Source organism: Perognathus longimembris, chromosome 2 (genome assembly GCF_023159225.1).
Source record: "Perognathus longimembris pacificus isolate PPM17 chromosome 2, ASM2315922v1, whole genome shotgun sequence".
Taxonomy (NCBI): Eukaryota; Metazoa; Chordata; class Mammalia; order Rodentia; family Heteromyidae; genus Perognathus; species Perognathus longimembris.
The window spans coordinates 118,422,457-118,435,554 of NC_063162.1; the positions used below are offsets into that span (position 1 = coordinate 118,422,457).

Consider the following 13,098-nt stretch of genomic DNA (forward strand, 5'->3'; position numbering starts at 1 on the left):
TAAACAGGTACTAATTATTCCCTATGAGGGAAACCATAGAGTCCATGTTTCTTTGGGTATGGCTCACTTCACTTAGTATGATTTTTTTTTTTCCAAGTCCTTCCATTTCCTTATGAATGGGGCAGTGTCATTCTTTCTGATAGGGACATAGAATTCCATTGTGTATATGTACCACATTTTCCTGATCCACTCATCTACTGAGGGGCATCTGGGTTGGTTCCATATTTTAGCAATGACAAATTGTGCTGCGATGAACGTAGTTGTACTGGTGGCTTTAGTGTGGTCCTGCTTGTAATCTTTTGGGTAGATGTCCAAAAGTGTGACTGCTGGGTCGTAGGGGAGCTCTATGTTTAGCCTTCTGAGGGATAAAATGTTACTGTTTATTTAGATGGGCTTACTATAGATACCTAAAATTATTTCAGTAATATCTAAAAAGATTTGCTAATCTAGTTATTTTGCAAATGTTTTCAAGTTCTTTTGAAAAATCAAACTGCTGATCACTATGCCCACTGAATTATATGGGAAAAATAATGCCAATAGTTTATCTGCAAGCCTAAACATAAAAATGACCTTAGCTGGGGTTGGGAATATGGCCTAGTGGTAGAGTGTTTGCCTCACATATATTCAAATCCTCAACATCACATATATAGAAAAAAACCAGAAGTGGTGCTATGGCTCAAGAGGTATAGTGTTAGCCTTGAGCAAAAAGAAGCCAGAGAGAGTGCTCAGGCCATGAGTTCAAGCCCAAAGACTGGCAAAAAAAATGACCTTAGTCACTTAAGAAATGAACCCTGAGTGAATGTAATTTTAGATATCTTATATTAATATAGATTTGTTAAATACCTGTGTGGGTATTTGTATAAATGTTTAAGTGATTCCCCAACTTAACTGTCCCTTTCAATTGTATGACAAACTGTCAGTCCAAATTGTTTTCTCCCATCACGACAACTTCTTGCATGCAGTATTGCTCCATGCTAGGCAATGCACATGTGTTCTCTTATGGAATCACAATCTCAGCTCAGCAGGAGAGGCAGTAAGTCAGCAGTTATGATGTAGTGAAAGAGTTGCAGTGTGATTGAGGTGTGCCTCGCTTGCTGTGAGTGCAGAGAAAAGGCACTGGGATTCCTTAGGCAAGCTGGTGGAAGCCCTGCGGGGAAGATGTAAACCTCTTAAGTTTTACTAGTGTTAGCAGATCAAGAGGCAGGTGTGCCACATAGCAGGGAGGGCCAGAGGAGAGAAAATGAGACTTTCCCAAATCTCAAGACTAGCTTAATATTATAAGTCCATGGTAAGTAGGTAAGGACAGATCAGGAAGGTTTGGATTGTGGTTGACTAAGGAGTTCGCACGCTTGTCTGAAAAAAAATATGTCATTTGAGGGGATTTTAAATGTGCAAAGGCTTTGGTAGATTTGTTTTTTGGAAAAACTACTGTGCTAGAGAAGGGAAGACTGAAAGGATGAACATGTGTGGACTGGATATGAAGGAATGCAAGCACACAAGGATATGAAGAAAGGCATAAGGAAAGGCTTGTAAGAATGGTGGTCAAGGCAGGCAAAGAGCGATTAAGAGCAGCCTACATTAGACAGATGGCAAGAGCTTCTGTTTCGTATAAAATTAACTTTCCTGTTTGGTTTTGATTTTTTTCATACAAAGTCTTGCTATGTAGCCCAGCCTGATCTTGAACTTGGGACCCTCCTAACATAGCCTTCCAAATGATAGAATTATAGGCTTGGGCCACCACACCAGGCTTAAAATTAACTCCTGAATACAAAAATCATATGCAACTATTTCTTATTGATCTATACATTGCTTTTATTCTCTCAACAAACATATTGTGTAGGTGCTTGATTTCTAACAGATGCCCAGCAAATGAGAGTAAAGAATTTGATAAGACATAGAAAAGGGAGTTAAGGCCGGGCACTGTAGGCTACTGAGAAGGCTCTGAGATCTGAGGATTGTGGTTCAGAACTATCTCTGGTTGGAAAGTCTGTGAGCTCTTATCTGTAAATAACCACCAAAAAGTTGGAACTGGAAATGTGGCTCAAATGGTAGAGCATGAACCTTGAAAGAAAAAGCTAGGGGCCGGGTGCTAGTGGCTCACACTTATGATCCTAGCTACTCAGGAGGCTGAGATCTAAGGATCAAACCCAGTTGGGGCAGAAAAGTCCCCAGGAGCCTCTTCACTCCAATTAACCAGTCAAAAACAACAAGAACAAAAAGTATCACTGTGGCTCAAGTTGTAGAGCCTAGGCTCTGAGTTCAAGCCCCACAACCTACTAAAAAAAAGTTAGGGATAGTGCCATGGTCCTGAGTTTAAGCCCCAGAACTGGCATAAAAAAGGGAGAGAGTGGAGTTGATTATCTTCCCTTTGGCAATTGCAAAATGGGATGGGCCTATGCATTAATGCTGCATCTGACTGTATATCATTGGGGTTCTGGGAAGACAGGAAATGTAGGCACTCTGGGAAGATAGGAAAGGGGTAAAAGAAGTAATTAGGAGGCAACATGGAGCAGGTATGCATTTGGGAGGGACAGAGTTTGAGAACTAATGTTTCAGAGAAAGTTTAGAATGATTTTAAGGAATACAGTGGTATAATTACCTTTCTGTTGGGTTGGTTGATAAAGGAAGGGACTGAGGAAAGCTGGTAGTATTTTGTGGACTAAGATTGGGGAAGTAATATTTCTGATCAGGAAGGGGAACGTAGATACAGAGTTAAAGACACTGACTTACATTTCTTTCCACTGAGGTAGGCTAACTCTCTATAAAGTATGTGATAGGAATTCATTTTACAAGTTCATGGTATACTTAGAACCAGAGATCAGGTGCTCAAAGAACCAGCAGCGCAATTAGATTGTATGTTAAGCTTGACCTTTAGTGGAGCCATACAAATCAGGTATGCCTGCTGCTCTTGACCTTCTGTGGAAGGCCTTTGCATGGTTAGCTGTTTTCCTCTGCATATTTTTTAGCATCTCCCCTTTTATTTTTGTTGTATGGAGCCTGTAATGATCCTAAAAAAGCATCCAGAGAAATACATACATACACACACACACACACACACACACACACACACAAATATTATTTGTCATCAGCAGTAGTCGAAAGTATCTTTTATGATTTTATTTTATTTTTGAGATAAGGCTCCAAAGCTTAGTTTGTCTGGAGCTTGTTATCCTCCTTCCATGGACTCCTGAGTGCTGAGCTTATAGGTATGTACCACTATACTTCCTTCTTTCAATCTTAAGTTATCTTGAAAAAAAAATCCACATATTTATGATGTTTGGTTGGTTTCATTTTAAAGGCCTAATGAGCTGGAGGTGGGATTTCTCTACTTTCCTAACTTAGGATCCAATTGATTTCAAGCAATCTTTGACAAGTCATTACAAATTAGACTCTTGCCTATTGTACAGTGTCACAGAGTGAGATTTTGTTTGCTGAAATGAGTGCCATACCATAAAACTTATAAAATTAGTCATGAAAATGAATAAAAATTATATACAATGTATATTGATACAACTATGCTAGCCAACACAGCACTAATGTACATGCTTCCCTTCAGAGAATCTGCATGAGCTAAATTGACTGGCTGTGGGTTCTTAAAATGCCATTTCTATTTGGGTTTCTAAAAGTGTTTGGATGGCAAACGTGAGGGAGGGCCTGTTTCCATGGCTATTTCTCAGTGAATTTTCATAACGGAGTCTTCACTGACCTGGCTCTTGGCATTTACTTTACTTGTGTTGGGGGTTGGGCTAGTTTTCAGCTAGTTTTAATTTAGCTTAGATTTCCTTGTTGTTAATATAAGGTCATTTGGCAAAGGTTTATGATTGAGTCTATGTTAAGGAATGACCAAAACTAGAGATTTGCCTTTCTTCAGAATGTAAATACTGTTGTTATTTTAAAACAAATTAGCACTGAAGTAAATGGTTCTTTTACTATGTGTTGTTATATTTTTCTTAATAGTTTTGTAATTTGTGTCAAAAATATTGACTTGAATTGATATCAACTCCATATTTAGATTCTTTAAAATGAAGCCTGGTTAAGATGATCTGTGTCCTGGAGTTTATTCTGATATAACAAATCAAGCTTTTGTTATAGCACTCTTCTTAATATGCTACGTCAAGTGTCAGACCCCGTATCCTTGTGAATGCGGTTTCAAGTAGAAATTCTGACTCTGCTAGGATTACAATCACTCAGGAAAAGTTCTGAACACTCTGAGGGGAACTAATTTAGGATGTTAAGTTCATGCTTATATGGAAATTGAGAGAATAAGTATTCACCGCATTTGTCCTTGAAACTATAGGTAGAATTGATGGTGAAGGAGAGAAAAGAGAATGGTATGATCAAACTTCATGACGTTTCTTGAATTAACCACCCACTTTACCACTGATTATTGTGATGCATCTTGTTTTGTAATGAAGCTCTTCATTTGCAAAGATGGAAATTGTAGTTCCCCTTGCAGCATGGCTTTGTTAGGAGAGGTAATAGGAGTTTTACCCATCCACATTCTGTCTCCCTTGTAGTGGTGTCACATACCTGTCAAGTAGGTCATCAGGAGTACAGTATATATCCATAGAGAACAGTGTACATCCGCAGAACAGAGTGTACCAGCACAGTGTGACTAAACGTGTGAATATAATTAAAAGACAGGAGAGCATTAACTTTGTCTATAAAAAAACAGACATAGATCCAGATTTTCTTTGATGTATGCATCCTTACATCTGTATGTGTATTTATATGCATATACACATGCACATAGTGTCCTCTCATTATGTAGGATAATTTCAATATTTTAATTATGATGGATAGGTTGTGGTATCAAAGTACAAACCCAGCATACACTGGTGCTTCATGCGTAATCTTAGCTATTCTGGAAGCTCTTGAGGATCATATTTGGAAGCCAGTCAGGACAGCAGAGTCTTTAAGACTATTTACTTCCAAATATCTAGCAAAATGCCAGGCCAGAGGGGTTAGACCAAGTGATATAGTACCAGCTCTGAGCAAGAAAGCTGAGCAAATGCTCAAGGCCTTAAGTTCAAGCCCTGATAAGCACATAATTAACCAACCAATCAAAAAATGTACAAACACATCAAGAAATTGGGAGCAGTTTGCTATGATGCTATTTAAAAGACGGACAATTTACAAGGAACTTAACAAAGATACATTTATTGTGGTTCACTTTTTAACTTCAGTGAAGGCTTCACCTTCACTGAAAAGTCAGGAAAACCACCAAAGTGAAGTTAAAATATGCTGAACTATTTGCAGAAATGCCACTGGAGCATGTAAAGTATCGAAGTGCTTCTTAAGTCATGATGAATTTAGGTAGACAGGCAGAGAGATGAGAATAGAAGTTGAAGTGGAGGCGTATTCCCTTCTCCCCCCTTTCTCAGTTGCATGAAAGATGCAATTCCAGCACTTTGAGAAGGAAGAATACTCAGCTACACAGTTCTGAAGGTAAGGGTAAGAGGCATCTTTTACCTCTGCAGAAACAAAGCTTTTGTTCCTGAACAAATTTTGACACAGGATATCTTATTGATGATAACGGTGAAGAAAAATAGCTTATGTTTACCATTCCAGGCATTATTTACAGGGATTTATTTGTGTTAATTTACTAGTCATTATACTAGCCAGGTACTTATTGTAATTGAGGGCCTACTGAGGCCTTTGTCACTGAGCATACAGAATGTGGAGGACCTAGCTCATGGCCTGCAAAGCCTGGCTTGAGTCTGTCTTTTTGCTCATATAAGAATCAAGTTTTAGAGTAATCCTTCATAGGGTAACCCTGATAAAAATGCTTTGTGTTCATTAATTGAAACCCTTTGTGCCACTATATTTAAAGATAACAAAAATATAAATAAACAACCCCTTGGTGATAAATTTTTATTTTTCTGTATTTTTATTTCACTTGAATATCTTTTTTTTTTTTTTTTTTTTTTAAGATAGGGTCTCAACAAACTCACTGACCTCCTCCTCAGCCTCTCAAATGCCGGAATTAGAGGTATATACCACCACACTCCACTTGGAAAATTCTAAACTCCACTGACTTTAGAATTGACTAGCACTTTCAAAGTAGGTAAAATATGTACTTTTACTGTGGGACAAATAAAACTAACATGGTTAGCTTTTTACTCATAATGTACTTTTATTGGCTAATCTTTAAAACGTTTTGTGAAATAGTTTATATTTAACAAATGGAAAGCCGGAAGCAGAGTATTAAATCCATAAAACCAGAATAAATTCAGACATAATCCAGAAATAACTTGAATGTGGAATTCTGTGTAGGCCGCATTTTGGCCTTTTCCTGGATACTTTACACTTTAAGGCCAGAAAATAGCCATGGCCCATAGGTCAGTAATGTGCCTTCCTTGTGTCAGCCTCATGAAAGCTTACAATGTATGACTGAGTCACAGCAGCACTCCCTTAACAATCTAGTCATCAGACGCTTGCTTTGAACATATTGTCCTTCGTTTAATCTCCTCTAATGTGACCTTTTAATATCCCTAACATGTGGTATGAATTTGAGAGCTTCTCAACCTTGACTGCTGAGATCTAGCCTGAGTATTGGCATATGAATATTACCCCTCATGTTTACAGAAAAAAAGTGTATGTGTGTGTGAAAGATCTGGCCTTTGAATTCAGAACAGCTTCAGTGTAGTTAGGAAAATATGTTGAAACAAGTATAGCCAGCAGTTCACAGGAGCCCTGTGTTCTGTGGAGTCTGTCATCTGAGATTTTGTCATTTTTTTTGGCTTTTGTCTTGTTTTCAAGTTTATCTTTTAAACATTTCACATTTCAGAAATAGTTTGTTGTCATTGTTGTTAAGCATCAATCCTAACAGAATATTATGCGATAAAGCATGAGTATAATTGATGGGATCATTTGAACTTTACGACTTAAGAGATTGTCTATTCATACATATAGCACATTGTTTGTATGTTATTCTTTCTTTAAGCTTTATACTTGCCAGAATTCAAATTGACAAGTTTAAAAATCTTGATTGGCTTTGTTTTGTAATTCTAGGACCCAGCAAGATTTAACTCCATAAACTAGAGTAAGTGATCCAATGAATTGCAGAGAGGTTGGTAATATACAGGAGAAGAGCTGAAAAAAGTCAGAAGCACTGAACAGAAAATACATTGATTATTTCAGAGTTACGGATAAGGCAGTGTTTAGGGAGACAAAAGAATAGTAAAATAACTTATCAGTTAACATGAGGTTTGTTTTTTTCTTTGTGTGTAGCAATTAAGGATGATGCTGAGCTCTTTGGGAAGTTTGCCTGTGTGATCTCTCCTGATTTTAGGAAGGACATGTAACTTAGTTTTGATTTAGAAGCATGGAACTTCATAGCTGGTGACTCTATTTTAATTTGGAGTCTAATCTGTTGGAGTTCATGCAGCAGCTTAGTCAAAACCATGACTTCCTATAACTTGATAACTTGCATATAATGTACCATATCTCCTGTTCCAGAAACTGTGCTGGTCCATTTTTGAAAAAAAAAAGTCTCCTTGACTTGTTACAGAAGAGAATTTATTGTATATAAATTTTATATAATTTGTACTCCATAATTTGTGGAAAACACTTTGGGAAAATTAGTTGTATACATTTAAAGATAGAATTCTCTTATTAATTACATTTCAAAAGTTCAATTGCTCTTTTTGCTATTTCCTCTCCCCAGTAATTATACTAGAAGTCTAAAATTTTACAATAAAGAATGTTGGATTATAAAATTGTACTTTTTTTTTTTTTTTTGGCCAGTCCTGGGGCTTGGACTCAGGGCCTGAGCACTGTCCCTGGCTTCTTTTTGCTCAAGGCTAGCACTCTGCCACTTGAGCCACAGCGCCACTTCTGGCCATTTTCTGTATATGTGGTGCTGGGGAATCGAACCTAGGGCCTCATGTATATGAGGCAGGCACTCTTGCCACTAGGCCATATCCCCAGCCCCTGTACGTTTTTTTTGACATGGTGGTTTTGGTTATCATAGCGTTGCTATGATAAAATTTCAACCTTGAGTAATGCTTGTTGATTGTAGGAGGTAAAATATTTTGCCACTTCATTCCAGAAACCAGTAATTCTGGATTAAAAAAACAAAACATTTAATCTCCTGAATCAGCCCAGGTTTTAACATTGTATTTTTTAATCTCATGATAACCATATTGCCCAAACATTTTCTTTTGTTTAAATATTGATAAGAGGAAGTAAATATTTCAAGATGGGTTTACATTCAGAATAAACAGCAATTTTACCCTCTAGAGATAGCCCATTTGGATAATTAAGTGTAAATTAAAGTAATTTTCCTCAATAACTAGGCTTAAGTGTTGCTGTGTGGGTAACAGAAAACAATGAACTTGGAATGAGGATATTTTAGACTTACTGCCTATGTTCTTTTATTGGTATTTATTAGCTTTGAGTATTTTTTTATGGACCCACTTTCTTTTCTATCAAATAAAGAAGTCCTATTAGATGACCTTTTAGCTTCCAAAGTCAGTTTTCTTTCATTCTCCATCTAAACAATAATTCTAGTTTTCATTTGTGTATTTTCCTGGAAAGGCTTTTAACATCAGATCAGGTTTTAGCTGTAGCATTCTTTGCTCTTGAGTAATGCTGGATATTACAGGGAAAAAGACTCTCTTGTTCTAATCATATTGTTTCTGTCTTATTTTGTGCACTCTATTCCCTTTTTTTTATCCTTATGCTATTTCTAAATAAATTTTGATTGAACCATTTTATTTGTATTGAACCATTTATTTGTATAGAATTATAAACAGAGAAACCTAGACAAATATTGCTTGGATGTTATCATTTACTTTGCTCTGAAATATTGTTAGTATTTCAATATTTGAATGCACTCCATACAGGGAATGTTCTGAATGCATGCACAGATAGGTATGTTTTAAAGAAAATAATGTAAGAACTCAAATGATGGAGAATTCTAAAAATAGTGATGGCAAATGTTAACAAAGGGTAAAACATTAATTCTGTAATATGTTCTGTTTAATAAATAACCAGCCCATAGTTAGTAATCATCTCTATGTCTTTGGGTTACTCATTTCACCAGTTCTTAGATTCCTTAGTATTTATGTGCACTTACAACTAGCTGAGTAAATTTACATGTATAAAAGTAAAAATCGGACTGCATTTTCTTTTGTCTTTATGTTTCTTGTTTCTTTAATTGGTGTCATTATAGTTAATAGCAACATGAAATCATTTTATGTCTGTTTAAGATTATTTAAATAGCTCTGTAGTATAAACCTACCACACTTCATTATTTACTTTAATGACAGATAGTGCATTTTTTCTTACTTTTGCTTTTATTTCTGAAAATATGTGCACACATATAATTTTAGTTGTGCCGTTCATTTTTAGATGAGGTGACACTCAGAATCCTGTTCTTTAAGCTAGGTTATATCTTTCTCCAAAGCTTGCAAAGCTCCTGTGCATCTCTTCCATGCATGAAGTAATATTTTATTAAAACTATGAGGCTATTTCTCTCTCTGGGAATTTGTTGAATCCTACCACTAAGCACATGATAGGAATAAGTTAGCATGCCAGTAGTTTTGTTTCCTAGTGCATTTTGATAACATAGCTCTTAGCATATCCATCAATATACTATATCGCTCCTCTGGTCTATACAATTTAAATTTCCAAACCTTGTCATAATACACAGGTATAATTCCCTGCAGAATGAATGTTTTGCAAGTCACTTCAGATAATTCTCCTGGTTATCAGTCAGGGTTAAGAACTGGCATGTAATCAGCATGTGATAAAGTGAAAAGAGCCCAGATTTTATAGGTGAGTATTTGAAATTATCTTCTCTGGGCATATATACTATATCCATTAACTTAGATTTTTGTAAGACTTAATTTTTTTAATCTGTAAAATATAGTATTACACATTAAAATGAGGTGTTACCTTTCTAATGTGAGACTTGGTATATAATGTACAGATGGGAAATGTGAATTCCCTTCCCCAGATTCTTTCAGAGCTTCCCAACCTTGAGAGGAACTAGATTGACCATCCATCTGCTACTTTTTCCTTCCCTTCCTTCCCTTCCTTCCTTCTCTTCCTTCCTTCCCTTCCTTCCCTTCCTTCCTTCCTTCCTTCCTTCCTTCCTTCCTTCCTTCCTTCCTTCCTTCCTTCCTTCCTTCCTTCCTTTCCTTCCTTCCTTCCTTCCTTCCTTCCTTCCTTCCTTCCTTCCTTCCTTCCTTCCTTGCTAGATTCTACACCAAGCTCCATTTCTGGCCTTTGCCATAGAATACTCTGATAGAGTAGAAGGTTATAAAATTGACAAACATTTCAAGAGATTTTAGACAATTGCTATTCAAGAATTCGCCATTCAGACATACATGGTAGTTCAAAAAAGTTTCTATGCTGACTGCAGCATCACTAAAAGGAAAGTATTTCTAATTGAACATGGGTAGTAAGTTCATGTTTTCATGGCTGTTGTCCTTTATCTCATGGTGTCTTCGTTTCTTTGTCATCTTCCTTAATGCAGTTTACTTGAAATATTTCGTTGACTGACCCTGTTCAAAATTGAGTTAAATTACACTGATCAAAAGATCAGAAATAGTCCTGGATCTCATCTTTCTTGATCAAGCCTGTTTAAAACTAATCTGTGAATTTCAGCAGACCATATGAACAAATAATAAAACTACTTCTAAGAGCATACACTAGCAAAGTTAGAGTCATTTTGCCTTTTTCTAAGTTTTTCAGTTTGGGGTACAAAAGTGAAATTGCCACATTGCCAGAATTGGAAGAATTCTGGAAATATTTTCCTATATAATCTTAGATAAGTATCATGGCAGAGATACAGTTGTAGATTTTTCAAGGAAGTTGAGATGGTTTTTTCTCCAAATGATGACAAAGAAATTTGTAAACAGATGTGGTATTTATTTACTTGTATAGTGTTAGGAATTCATTAGTATATGGTAAACATGAATCACTGTGCAGGAAGTGAGGTATTGTGGCAAGGGTCTTAAATTTAGACCTTTTTATTATAGGTTGAGACTCAGCTCTGCTGTTTACTGTTGAAGTCACTGTACTTCTCTTTGTAGCTTTGACTTCTCCATCTAGAAAAAAAGATAGCAATTCTTTTTTTTTTCAGAGCTATTTTGGGACTTATATGTGTATATAAAGACACACTCTGAACTTAATATTACTATTATATTGATTGATATCATTAGTATTGATAATATGTTATCGTGGCAGTGTGCATAATAGTGCTGGTAGATAGTGGTTGTGTAATAGACACAGAATAAATACAAAAGAGAGAACACTTATAAGAATTTTCTTCTTAGACATTTAGCTTACTGTTTTATTTTATTTTTCCGTATTCATTAGTATGTGCATTTTTGGCTAAGTCATTGTTTTGATAATGGTTCCCAGTCAACGTTCTAATGGATATATAGCACTTCAGTCAACAAAAAAGGCTGGCATCCAAATTATTTGTATTGTTAAACAGCATACACAGGAAATAAGTATATTAGGGTTTTTCAGAAGAGCAGAACCAATATAACACATGCAGAATTATGAGGGGATCTATTTGTTTAGCTTACATTATTTGAAGGCTGGACACACACACACACACACACACACACACACACACACATTTGGAGGCTGGAGATCTGGGGAAACCAACAGCTGCTCAGTCTAGGAAGTTTGAGGGGCCAATGATATAGCTCAGTCTGAAGCCGAAGACCTGGAATTCTGGAGTTGCTGGTGAAAGCTTAAAAGCTGATCATTTTGGAGTTGAACATCCACAGTCCATGGCAGCAGCAAAAAATACACCTACTCAAGAGTGGCAGGCTGAGGGTAGAGTGATTGCCTAACATAGGTGGTAGTGAAGGGCTTGATTCCATCACTGCCAATCCTATCTCTGTACAGTTTGCTGATCCACATGCCAATTGTCTCTGGAAATACCCTTGTAGACATACTGAGACGTATGCTTGATCATTTTTCTAGACATCTCTTGACCCAATCAACTTAGTAACAAATATTAGTCCTTACATTGACTATGTATATTGAATGTACACTACTACATCATTGGCGTGTGACAAGTTCCATAAACACGGATTGGGGAGATACATTTCAGGGGACTATACCGTGTGACATGCACAAGGTTAGCTCATTGAGTCTTACAGATAGCCACATGAACTCTTTTCTTCTTTCTCTCTGTCTTTAACCTGTTGTGATGACTGATTGTAAGATCATATGTGCTGAGTTTTGTTCTGTTCACCTGTAGCCATCTGTGCTTGATATGGTTCCTATCCTAACGGATCAGCTAATATTAATCATGAAAAGATGAAGGTGATTATTTAGCAGTATTTATGTAGAAAAAAGTTCTAAATGTAGTAATCACAATGGCTAACATTGACTTAAACCTTTAAAAGAGGTTCCATCTTAAAATAAGTAGCTTGTAAGCAATAGCTCATTTAACCTCAAAGCACCTTGTGGAAAAAAAAAACAAAAACTAGAATTTCAGAGAAGATAGATAATTTACCGGTTGTCATATATCTAGCTCCTATATTTTCTTTCCTTTCTTTAAGAAGGATCAAATATAGCACAAACACATCTTTCTCTTTTCCTTTCAGTACAACTGAGTTAATTGGTGTTTAGCCATTTCGTCTACATGCTCAGCATTCTCCTTGGTGCCGTTTCTCTTTAAGTCAGCCTTGTTACTCTGAAGAGGCCCTTCCATTCTTCCCTTGTTCTCTGAGCCAAGGAGGATGCAAATCATAGCTTGTGCACTAAATTCTGTATACAATGCAGTCTACAAAAGTATTTTTAAAAAGGTAAGGAAAGCTTTAAGCTTTGAAGTAGAGTGAATCAGTTCTGATAGTCTTGAAAGTCTTTCGAAAAAATATCTGCAAGGTTTTTTTCCCCACAGTTCCTGCAAAAGCCTTCAGCTCCTTTATTGTCTTTCTCTCCTTCAACCTGGGTTTTTTCAAAGAACAGACTATAAGAACAAAAAATGGAGTATCATATTCAATATTGATTTTCTATTCATGGACTTTAAAAAATTGAACACAGTCTTATTTTTCAAATTAAAGAAACTTTTTTATATCTTGGAAAAACATTTTTCAAAATTAAAATTCAGAGTGTTAACTC

The 13,098-nt window shown here is 36.3% G+C and overlaps 1 protein-coding gene across 6 annotated transcripts in view; it reads left to right on the forward strand.

Annotated features, from left to right (window-relative positions):
* Ppp1r9a (protein phosphatase 1 regulatory subunit 9A) overlaps positions 1-13,098 on the forward strand; it is a 275,864-nt gene that overhangs the window by 22,680 nt on the left and 240,086 nt on the right. The gene's annotated exons all lie outside the window — the stretch shown is intronic.